Genomic DNA, 10,972 nt, shown 5'->3' on the forward strand with positions numbered 1-10,972 from the left:
TGCACTCACATTCACTCGCCTGCACTCACATTCACTCGCCTGCACTCACATTGTTCCCCCCATATCAATGGCCTTATGAGAACCCCTCCCCCTCTCCAACCTTCTAAAACCAGGGGGGCAAAACAGTGCCATTCTCCTGGGTGCTCTGAAGGGCGTCATTCGCGGCTGGATACCTCAGCATGATCACCCATCCAGGCTTCTGACGGGTTGGGGGTCTTGCTTCAGATGCCCTCGGAATAGGGGGTTGGGAATTCGTTCCAGTTGTAGAGTGGTGGACAGGCGTCGGAACACTGGGGGGGGGGGGAGGGAGACAGGAGGCCTGGGTCTTGACGGGAGTGGACGGACTGACAGGACGCAGAATGGATCCCGTCGCCTTAAAGTTTTAATTTTGACAGACGTGTGACGCGGAGAATTAAAAGCTCTTTTATAGACCTTTTATGGACCTTTTGTGTTCGATTTTAGCTGTATTTTTCACATTTTAAGGTTGATAAGTAAGGCATTCACCGGCCGACAAAAGGGAGGTGATGGGGAAGCGAAGACTCGTGGGGAAAAAGGAGTGTGGTGATGGGGAATGGGGACACGCATGGGGGTAGAAACAGTAGCGGGGGTGGGGTTAGAAAGGTGGGGGTGCAGAGGGGTGATGGGGGAGAATGGATATTTAACTTGAGCAGACAAAGCCGACGAAATTACGGGCTATTCATGCCCGTGCCACCTCTTGGGTGGCTTAATCTTTATCAATCATCAGCCGACGAAAGGAAGACGGGGTCATGGGTGGAGAGGAGTGACAGTTGAACACAAAATATGGCGGCGACGGAGACCTCCACGAGCAGAGACAAGCAAAGTGATGGAGGAGATTAGTGGAGATGGGCAGAGCAAGGGTGGTGATGGGAGGAGACACATGGGAGGAGAGAAGGAAGGTAGGTAAGGAGGAGGAGTACAGGCAAGAGGGTAATGAAAGCGGCGAGCAGAATGGTCTATCACTGCACAATATTGTCAGGGATTACCACTCTTCAGGGCGCCTGGGTATCTGTGCTCACAATTAGAAAAGATCTCAGGATTATCTAACTGGTATTAAATCGAGACTTTCTTGAGGCTAGTTGGGGACTTCCTTGCAGGGACTCCCGCTTGGACTATTTGGTAGTACGAAGGACTCGCTTTTTGCAAGGTCGACGTTCTATTTCCGATGGTTCAAGTGATTAGGCACCGGTTCGCCCCTCTGGCATATCCCAGCTCAGTGTCCTCATATTTTTTAAGTTTCAGTCGCACTGGCATGGCGTTTTCTCCGCGTAATCACCTGGATCATCACCTTGGTATCTAGTAGCATTCCACCCCTTCGAATCCCCTTCCAATCTAAGTGAAAGGAATACCCATCGCTGATTCCTCACATAACGCAGGCGATGAGTCACAATAACGTGGCTAAAGTACGTTGACCAGACCACACACTAGAAGGTGAATGGACGATGACGTTTCGGTCCGTCCTGGACCATTCTCAAGTCGATTGTGTCGTCTTTGTGACCGAAACGTCGTCGTCCCTTCACCTTCTAGTGTGTGGTCTGGTCAACTCCTCACATAACCTCTCCGGCCGTACGAATCTTGAGACCCCTTGACCGCCGGGAACATTTCCAAGCTTGATACCAGCAGGGGCTCAAGGTCCCCAGATAAGCTGCCAGCTTTACAGCTTCTTGGACGAACTTTCATCCCAACTGAAAAGCGCGTTGAGGTCACATTACCTGGATGTGCTGGCAACCGTTCGACTCCAACCGGCTCCCACCAATCACGGTCCATTAAACATCCACAGGACGCAGACGAACCACAAGCCTGGGTGCTTGTTGCGCCAGGTCTGTAATTTGGCCTGTCCTGTGCTTGACCTTTCTCCAGCAGTCAAGCATTTAGCGGGAGACAAGGCAGTAAAGCCGCTCGTACATGCCCCGCCTGGGAACATCTAGCCCCCTTACCATCCTCCCGCCGCCCCGGTACACTCAACTTTGATGGGAGAGGCCGTGGGGGGGTTTTGAGTGCAGGTGTGTGAGCTGTGAGTGAGTGGTGGTGGTGTGTGAGCTGTGAGTGAGTGGTGGAGGTGTGTGAGCTGCGAGAGGCGGTGTGTGTGTGTGAGTGAGTGGTGGTGTGTGAGCTGTGAGTGAGTGGTGGTGGTGTGTGAGCTGTGAGTGAGTGGTGGAGGTGTGTGAGCTGCGAGAGGCGACGTGTGAGTGAGTGGTGGTGGTGTGTGAGCTGCGAGAGGCGACGTGTGAGTGAGTGGTGGTGTGAGACTGACTGTATGATTCAAAACCACTGCACCAACCCAATGGCTCACGCAACTAAAGAGTCCTGTCAATGATGCATCTTTTCCATTCTTCCGGCCATCCAAATAGATCGCATAATAACAATAATCAACACACCAAAGACGTCATTTCAGATGAAGTGAATTAACTCGGATGGATTAATACCATCAACCGTGATGTAATAGCAATAGCAGAGACTATAGTAACTGAAATGATTAGGAATGCTATACACACCTCAAGGAAAATTATTGAGTAGTGGAAAGAGAAAGAAAGCGGGAGGAGCAGGTGTCATTGTTGATCACACACACACACACACACACACACACACACACACACACACACACACACACACACACACACACACACACACACACACACACACATGCACACGGGCCTTGCGGCTGAGTATCAGCTGTTGCAGCTGAGTGGACAGGCCTCTGTTGTCTTAATCCAATGGGCCCGGGTTCGATTCCGTGTCAAGGCAGAAACAAATGGGCAGAGTTTTTCACCTGTTGCCTCTCTTCACCTAGCAGTAAATAGGTACCTGGGAGTTACGGTTGCCACGGGCTGCTTCCTGGGGATGTACTCTATTAGTACATCTAAGGGTACTTAGAAATAGGGTACTCAGTACCCTATTTACTGCTAGGTGAACAGCGACATCAGGGTGAAAGAAACTCTGCCTATTTGTTCCCGTCTCCACCGGGGATCGATCCCCGGACCTACGAATCCCGAGCCTGTACACTCAGCCGTCAGGCCCCCGTCAGGCCAGCCGTGAAGTCCCCATGTATGTGTGTACTCACCTAATTGTGCTTGTGGGGGTTGAGCTCTGGCTCTTTGGTCCCGCCTCTCAACTGTCAATCAACTGGTGTAGAGATTCCTGAGCCTACTGGGCTCTATCATATCTACACTTGAAACTGTGTATGGAGTCAGCCTCCACCACATCACTTCCTAATGCATTCCATTTATTAACTACTCTGACACTGAAAAAATTCTTTCTAACGTCCCTGTGGCTCATCTGGGTACTAAGTTTCCGCCTGTGTCCCCTTGTTCGTGTCCCACCTTGTGTGTGTGTGCGTGTGTGTGTGTGTGTGTGTGTGTGTGTGTGTGTGTGTGTGTGTGTGTGTGTGTGTGTGTGTGTGTGTGTGTGTGTGTGTTTTCATACCTTTAATGCAAAGTCAAAACACTCACTTAAGAGAGAAGTGTCAGCTGTTAATGGTTTGTGTATTATTCAAATTATATGGTCAGCCAGGTAGATTTGTGACAGGCGCGACGGGTCTAAAAGGATGGATAAGACCGCTGATTGGTAATTATATGTTGTGTGTGTGTGTGTGTGTGTGTGTGTGTGTGTGTGTGTGTGTGTGTGTGTGTGTGTGTGTGTGTTTGTGTACTCACCTAATTGTGCTTGCGGGGGTTGAGCTCTGGCTCTTTGGTCCCGCCTCTCAACCGTCAATCAACTGGTGTACAGATTCCTGAGCCTATTGGGCTCTATCATATCTACATTTGAAACTGTGAATGGAGTCAGCCTCCACCACATCACTTCCTAATGCATTCCATTTGCTAACTACTCTGACACTGAAAAAGTTCTTTCTAACGTCTCTGTGGCTCATTTGGGTACTCAGCTTCCACCTGTGTCCCCTTGTTCGCGTCCCACCAGTGTTGAAAAGTTCGTCCTTGTTTACCCGGTCGATTCCCCTGAGGATTTTGTAGGTTGTGATCATGTCCCCCCTTACTCTTCTGTCTTCCAGTGTCGTGAGGTGCATTTCCCGCAGCCTTTCCTCATAACTCATGCCTCTTAGTTCTGGGACTAGTCTAGTAGCATACCTTTGGACTTTTTCCAGCTTCGTCTTGTGCTTGACAAGGTACGGGCTCCATGCTGGGGCCGCATACTCCAGGATTGGTCTTACATATGTGGTGTACAAGATTCTGAATGATTCCTTACACAGGTTCCTGAACGCCGTTCTGATGTTAGCCAGCCTCGCATATGCCGCAGACGTTATTCTCTTTATGTGTGTGTGTGTGTGTGTGTATCTGTGTGTGTGTGTGTGTGTGTGTGTGTGTGTGTGTGTGTGTGTGGGTTTGAGTGTGTGTGTTTGTGTGTGTGTGTGTGTGTGTGTGTGTGTGTGTGTGTGTGTGTGTGTGTGTGTGTGTGTGTGTGTGTGTGTGTGTGTGTGGACTCCTCCTCCTACAAGTGTGGGGTTGTAGTGGAGTATCAGCACCCTATCCCTTCATGCCTCGCCATAGCTGCTATTTAAACTAGGAGTGGAAATAGCCATTGACAAATAACAATTGGCCAGCTAGTCACTGCCATTGATGCACTCGCGTGCGTCTTCCCATTCGTGTCCTTGACCTTATACTCCACCCAACTTGCTCCTTCATTGATATCTCCTTTTTTCTCCCTAGATCGTACTCGTATTATAAGAACATAAGAATCAAGGTAACTGCAGAAGGCCTATTGGCCCATACGAGGCAGCTCCTATTTTATATCAAGCCAAACTCATTCATATGTCTAACCTACGCTTGAAAGAATCAAGTGATCCAACGTCTATTACTATGCTTGTAGTCCCTGATAAGTCGAGCCTCAGCTCTGAAGCCCCCGCATTTAGAACCATAGCAGTTTAATGTAATGATATTATTCTCTATTTTTTATTCAAGGTCCCCCTCTAAGGACAATTACAGGCCTTACCCAGGAGGCAACCCACAACAGTTCTCTTACTCCCGGGTATCTGTTTTGCTGCTGGGTGAACAGATGCATCAGTGAAAAAATGAACTGCCGGAATTGTTCTGTCCTGCAGTGGGAAGTGAACCCGTAACAACTAGGTCACGTTTTTTACGTAATGGCCCAATCCGTTACAATTCCGATGTATTAGTAAATATTAAAGCACGGTAACGTTGACGTTTTCTATGGATCGTCCGCGATAGGTTAGGTGGGTTGCTTGGGTGCGTACGTTGCTGGTTAATAAGAACAGTTGTATTTTGTACGTAGTGTTAACACGAGAGGGACGGGCTGTTCCCTAGTTCTTCTTCTGTTCTTCTGTTCACCTGTTCTTCGTTGACGCATCTATCTCCTTTATTTAATGTCCAGCCATCCCTCTCCTCCGTCTATCCCTCTACCCCCATCTATCCTCCTACCCCGTCTACCCCCCCCCACCTCGTCAACTATCTACCCGACGCGTAATGAGGCAACTATAACACCTCTTAGGTCATTAAAACGCGGCGACCAGCCCTGGTCTAGCCCTTAACTATCCCCCCTGGCGCCATTACTACCCCACCATCCCACCCAGGGAGGGGACAGGCAGCCCTTACCACTGGGCGCCAACTGCCACTTTGTCTTCCCCCCCTCTCTCCCCCCCCTCTCTCTCTCTTTCCCCCCACTCTCTCTGTCTCTCTTTCTCTGCCCCCTTTCTCCCATCTCTCTGTCTCTCTTTCTCTGCCCCCCTTCCTCCCCTCTCTCTCCACTCTTTATCTTCTCCTCTCTCCCTATGTCTCCTTTCCCCTCCCTCCCTCTCTCCCTCTCTGCCATTCCCTCCCTCTTGCCTCACCCCCTCGTCCCTGGGGTCCACTGGGAATTAAAACTCCGCTGGCATTGTAATTAATTGTTATTGGGTTTGTTGTTGAATGGAAGACAGAAGGTGGAGGAGTGAGCAATAGACAGTGACTGGATAAGGGACGGTAGGGAGTGAGGGGACGGGAGGGGACAGGAGGGATAGGGGGGACAGGGATATGTTGTAGTTAAAGGTTGCTGTTGTTGTTATAGATTCAGCTACTCGGAACAAGTTCCAAGTAGCACCGTAACTTACCTGGCACAGCAGCGGGGCAAGTAGCACGGGCTATGGCGAGCCCGTAGTGGACGGGAGATGTCTCCCGTCTTGTAGTTAAAGGGTTGTTGTTGTTAAAGATTTAGCTACTCAGGACGAAGTGTCCATGTAGCACGGGCTATGGTGAGCCCGTAAAGTTAAAGGAGAGGTTAAGGTGTTATATAGGCAAGGGAAGTAAGGGGAAAGGAGTATATGGTAGTGAGGAACGATGTGGAATAGGTGGACGGGGAGGGGGGGGGCCTGTGGAAGCATTAATGCCAATAAATGGCAGCATTAGCCACAATTAACCCTATTAGGATTAACCCCTATTAATATCAGCATTAACAACAGTAATAACAGACACCAGCAATAACATTAACGACATTAATAACAGCATTAACCGTAATAATAGCAGCATTAACCGTAATACTAGCAGCATTAACACTAATAATAGCAGCATTAACCCCCTACTAATAGTGTAATTAATACGAACAATATCATCTATAACCCCAACAACATCATTACCACCTGTAACAGCATTAACCCCCAACAATAGCTTCATTAACAGCAATAACCCCAGCAGGTTAAGAGCCGCCCCTGCACCACCACCACCACCACCGCCCCCAGCAGGAGCGGCTGGTCGTGTGAAGGTCTCGAAGAGGCTCCTAGGTTTACGTAAGTTTGCATAAGTAGAGGGCGGAGGGTGTTTAGGTCGGCGCTGGCCAAGTGCCGTGATGTATGCCCTCCTGGGACCCCGCCGCTGGGCCGGGAGCTGGGACCTGGTGCTGGGACCTGGTGCTGGGACCTGCTACTGGGACCTGCTGCTGGGACCTGGTGCTGGGAGAAGCCCAGGACGGGCTTCTCCCAGCACCAGGAGTGCGTGGGAGTGAGAGCAAGAAGTAGAGATAAGGTGAAGGTGAGAGTGGATGATGAGAAGTTAGAGACAGGAGGGAACGGAAGAAGAACGGGTGGTGGGGGGAAACTAGACAGGAATGGACGGTGATGAACGAGATAGGAACGGAATGTGCTGATGTTATCTTAAACCTTTTGGCCACTAGTGTGTTATTTAGTCCGTTCCTCTACCGGTATTTATAACTCTTCCACTGAAAAAGTTATTTCTGACACCCATGTGACCCTGTTTTTCCAGTTTCCACTTATATTCTCTCGTTCTACTGTTCCTTAATTTGAGCATTGCTTCTATATCCACATTGTCACTCCTCACTTGATATCTTGTACGTTGTAATCATGTCTGCTCTATTCCTGCTTTCCTCCGGTGTAGCGAGGCCCAGTTCCATCAGTCTTTCTTAATAGTTTAAAGTCTAGTAGCCATTTCATTCCAGGACTTTCTATCGAGTTTGTTGTCATCTTGTCATAGAACTTTTTAAGTTGGTCAAGCAAGCTTTTTCTGTGCTGAATCCACACGTTGATGGTTGAAAACAAAGTTTATATATTCGTAATGATCGGAGAGTCATCTTTTGATTAGTGTCCCCTTCATACCTTGCATTGAATGATTGTTAGCGATTCTGGCCCTGTAGTTCAGTGGTTCCTGTCTTCCTCCTCTCTTGTACATAGTGGCCACGTTTACTACTTTCTAAATATCATGATGTGTATGTGCTCACGTGCGTGTGTGTGCTTACGTGCGTGTGTGCTTACGTGCGTGCGTGTGCTCACGTGCGTGTTCACTGGCGTGCGTGAGTGCTCACATCCCAGTTTGCGTGTAAACACAGCTACCATTACACGCGAACAGTTAAACGAGGGTGGCAGCCAATCGCCCCATTACCCCCGCGGCGGCCAGTTCACTTTGAACCCCGATGGCAGGAAATTGAGCCACATTACCTCACCAGCGCCACAACAACCTCTATTGGTAATTACCAGCCTCGGGGTTATAATAATCCGCTAACGCTAATCCCCTCAAAACACCTAACGACCAGGAAATTGTGTTTGAAAGGCGATAATTTTGAGGATTTTCTGCATGCCCGAGTTGGTGCGTCGGGCCGTCGGCGGCCCTAGTCATAAATATATTAGCGTTTTGTTGATAGTTTGGGGGTTAGTGTGGGTGGGGACCGGGGGGGGGGAATGGGGGCGGGGGAGGCGTAATGAGGGTTCGAACCTACGTCCGGGGATGATCCCAGACGCGCCTTAGAAGGGAAAATTGTGAGGGGGGGAAGGTGAGGGAGTGAGGGGAAATGTGATAGGGGGTTAGAAGGGAGATAAAAGTCAGGTGAAGAACCTCCCCCCTTCCCCCCTTCCCACTCCCCCCCCCTCCCTTCTCCCGCACCACGACCCCCCCCCCCCCACCACGACCCCCCCCCCACCCCGACAAGCGTGCATGATCTCCTCTGTATCAAGTCACGTGGCTCACGCGCGGCACGTGGCCCTGTGTGCCCGCCACGTGCTAGCCCCGGCTCATCCCGCACGCGCGTCACGTGGCGCGTGCCGTCAGGGGTTGAGGAGGGAGGGGCAGCCCCAGGCGGGTGGTGGTGGGGAGAGAGGGGGCGGGGGAATATACCTGCCAACACCTACCATTACCGCAATGGATCCCCCCCCCCCTCACAGGTAAATATCCCGAGACATGAAGGAGCTCCCGCCTGTGTTTACCTGTGTTTACCTGCCCCAACTTTTCACATTTCCGTTCCGTCCTTCCCCTCTTCCTCTTACCCCTCTTCCTCTTACCCCTCTTTTCCCAGCCTGACCCTTTTCACCCATTGCGACTCGCTTATTTTTCACTTATCTCTGTGTTCCCTTTATCTCTTATTGCCTTTCCTTTCCCTTCCCTTCTTCCCTTCCATCCTGAACTGGTGGGAATGGTGTAAGATTGAATGTCGGAAGATTTTGTGTTATGGAGGCTAAGGGTGCCGCGGGGGAGAGGTTTGGGTTGGTGCGGGTTCTGCAGGCGTGGTTGACCGGCTTGTACGGGCTGCTTGATGACGGGTTGGATTGTTTGGTGGAGATCCTGGTGTGTGCAAGGAGCGTATTTGTGGGCTGCTGGCGGAGCTGGCGGAGGGTGTTCGGGTGCGGGCCCGGGCGGAGAGGCGCGTGGGTGGTGAACGGCTCTCTCCATTTCTCTTACAGAGGGGGGAAAGGCGACCCGGGTTATGGTCACTGGTCTCTATTGGCCGGACGGGGTCGTGTTGATGGGCACCGATGGTTGATACCTGGTTGATACCTGGTTGATGGGGTTCTGGGAGTTCTTCTACTCCCCAAGCCCGGCCCGAGGCCAGGCTTGACTTGTGAGAGTTTGGTCCACTAGGCGATGGAGTCCTGTTTTTTATCCAAACTGCTAATATGTGCAGTGAGCTAGAATTCGGCTCCAAAATAACGATTATGAATCAGTTTTGCTATATTTCCGATATTTTGAAAACTGCGGGAGGAGGGGGGGGGGGCAAAATGTGACCCATCGCATCACAGTTTTCAGTAATTAGTATATTTTAGGTATAAAAAGTCGTAATTTCTTCCTGCCAATCTTCTGTCTTATATTCATCCATTTCCCGTTCCATCCTCTATTCCCTTCTCCTTCCCTCCTGCCTTTTCCATCGTGTCTATCGTCTCCCCTTCCATATCTTCCTTAGCTAGTGCCCATCTATTCACTTCGATTCATCCCTTATGACTTTTCCACATTGCCAAATATGTTTAGTTTCCTCCTCTCCCGTCCATTCCTATCCTCTCCCATCCTGCTGTCTACCGCAACACCTCTCACTCACTCTGCCAGGAATATCAAATTATAAATCACAATTTGATTTTGATTTAGACCAAGAACACTTCTCAACATTCTCGTTTTCTAAAGTGAAAATGTTTTATCAAGTCATACTGATTATCATACTCATTATCAGTGATAACTCTCATCTTCAATCATGACCACCTTTAGCATCATTATTCGTCTTTGCTGTTATCGTTATCGTATATCTATAATATCGTATATCTATAATATCGTATATCTATAATATCGTATATCTATGATATCGTAATATCGTATATCTATAATATCGTAATATCATATATCGTAATAATTGTCATCATTATTATACAGGTTCATCAGACATCATTCATCGTCACATTAGCCTCATTATCTTTCATTGTTTCTCATGTTTATTCTGGTCATTTACAATCATTTATATGTATGATGTATTTACATGTTTAATGTAATACTGTATGATGTATTTACATGTTTAATGTGATACTGTATGATGTATATACATGTTTAATGTGATACTGTATGATGTATTTACATGTTTAATGTGATAATGTATGATGTATTTACATGTTTAATGTGATACTGTATGATGTATATACATGTTTAATGTAATACTGTATGATGTATTTACATGTTTAATGTGATAATGTATGATGTATTTACATGTTTAATGTAATACTGTATGATGTATTTACATGTTAAATGTGATAATGTATGATGTATTTACATGTTTAATGTGATACTGTATGATGTATATACATGTTTAATGTAATACTGTATGATGTATTTACATGTTTAATGTGATAATGTATGATGTATTTACATGTTTAATGTAATACTGTATGATGTATTTACATGTTTAATGTGATAATGTATGATGTATTTACATGTTTAATGTAATACTGTGTAACGGGGGGTGGGGGAAGTATCTCTATCTTGTCCATTATTCCACCCCCCAGTTAACTAACGAGGCCGGGGGAAACAGCTCTCTCTAGTCCGTTATCCCGTCCCCAGTTAGCCAACTATTCTAGAGCACCTCCAGAGTTCCTAAGGCAACCTCTCTCGTTCAACACCTTGTAACCTAGGTATTTGACTACCTAGGTACTAAGACTACAAGGCGTCGTAACTGGATCAGCTACCCGAAACTCTAGAGAGAGCTCTAGAATACTGAATCATAGCCACAAACGTATAAGAGAAAACGAAATGAA

The sequence above is a fragment of the Procambarus clarkii genome, chromosome 70 (assembly GCF_040958095.1).
Source record: "Procambarus clarkii isolate CNS0578487 chromosome 70, FALCON_Pclarkii_2.0, whole genome shotgun sequence".
Classification (NCBI taxonomy): domain Eukaryota; kingdom Metazoa; phylum Arthropoda; class Malacostraca; order Decapoda; family Cambaridae; genus Procambarus; species Procambarus clarkii.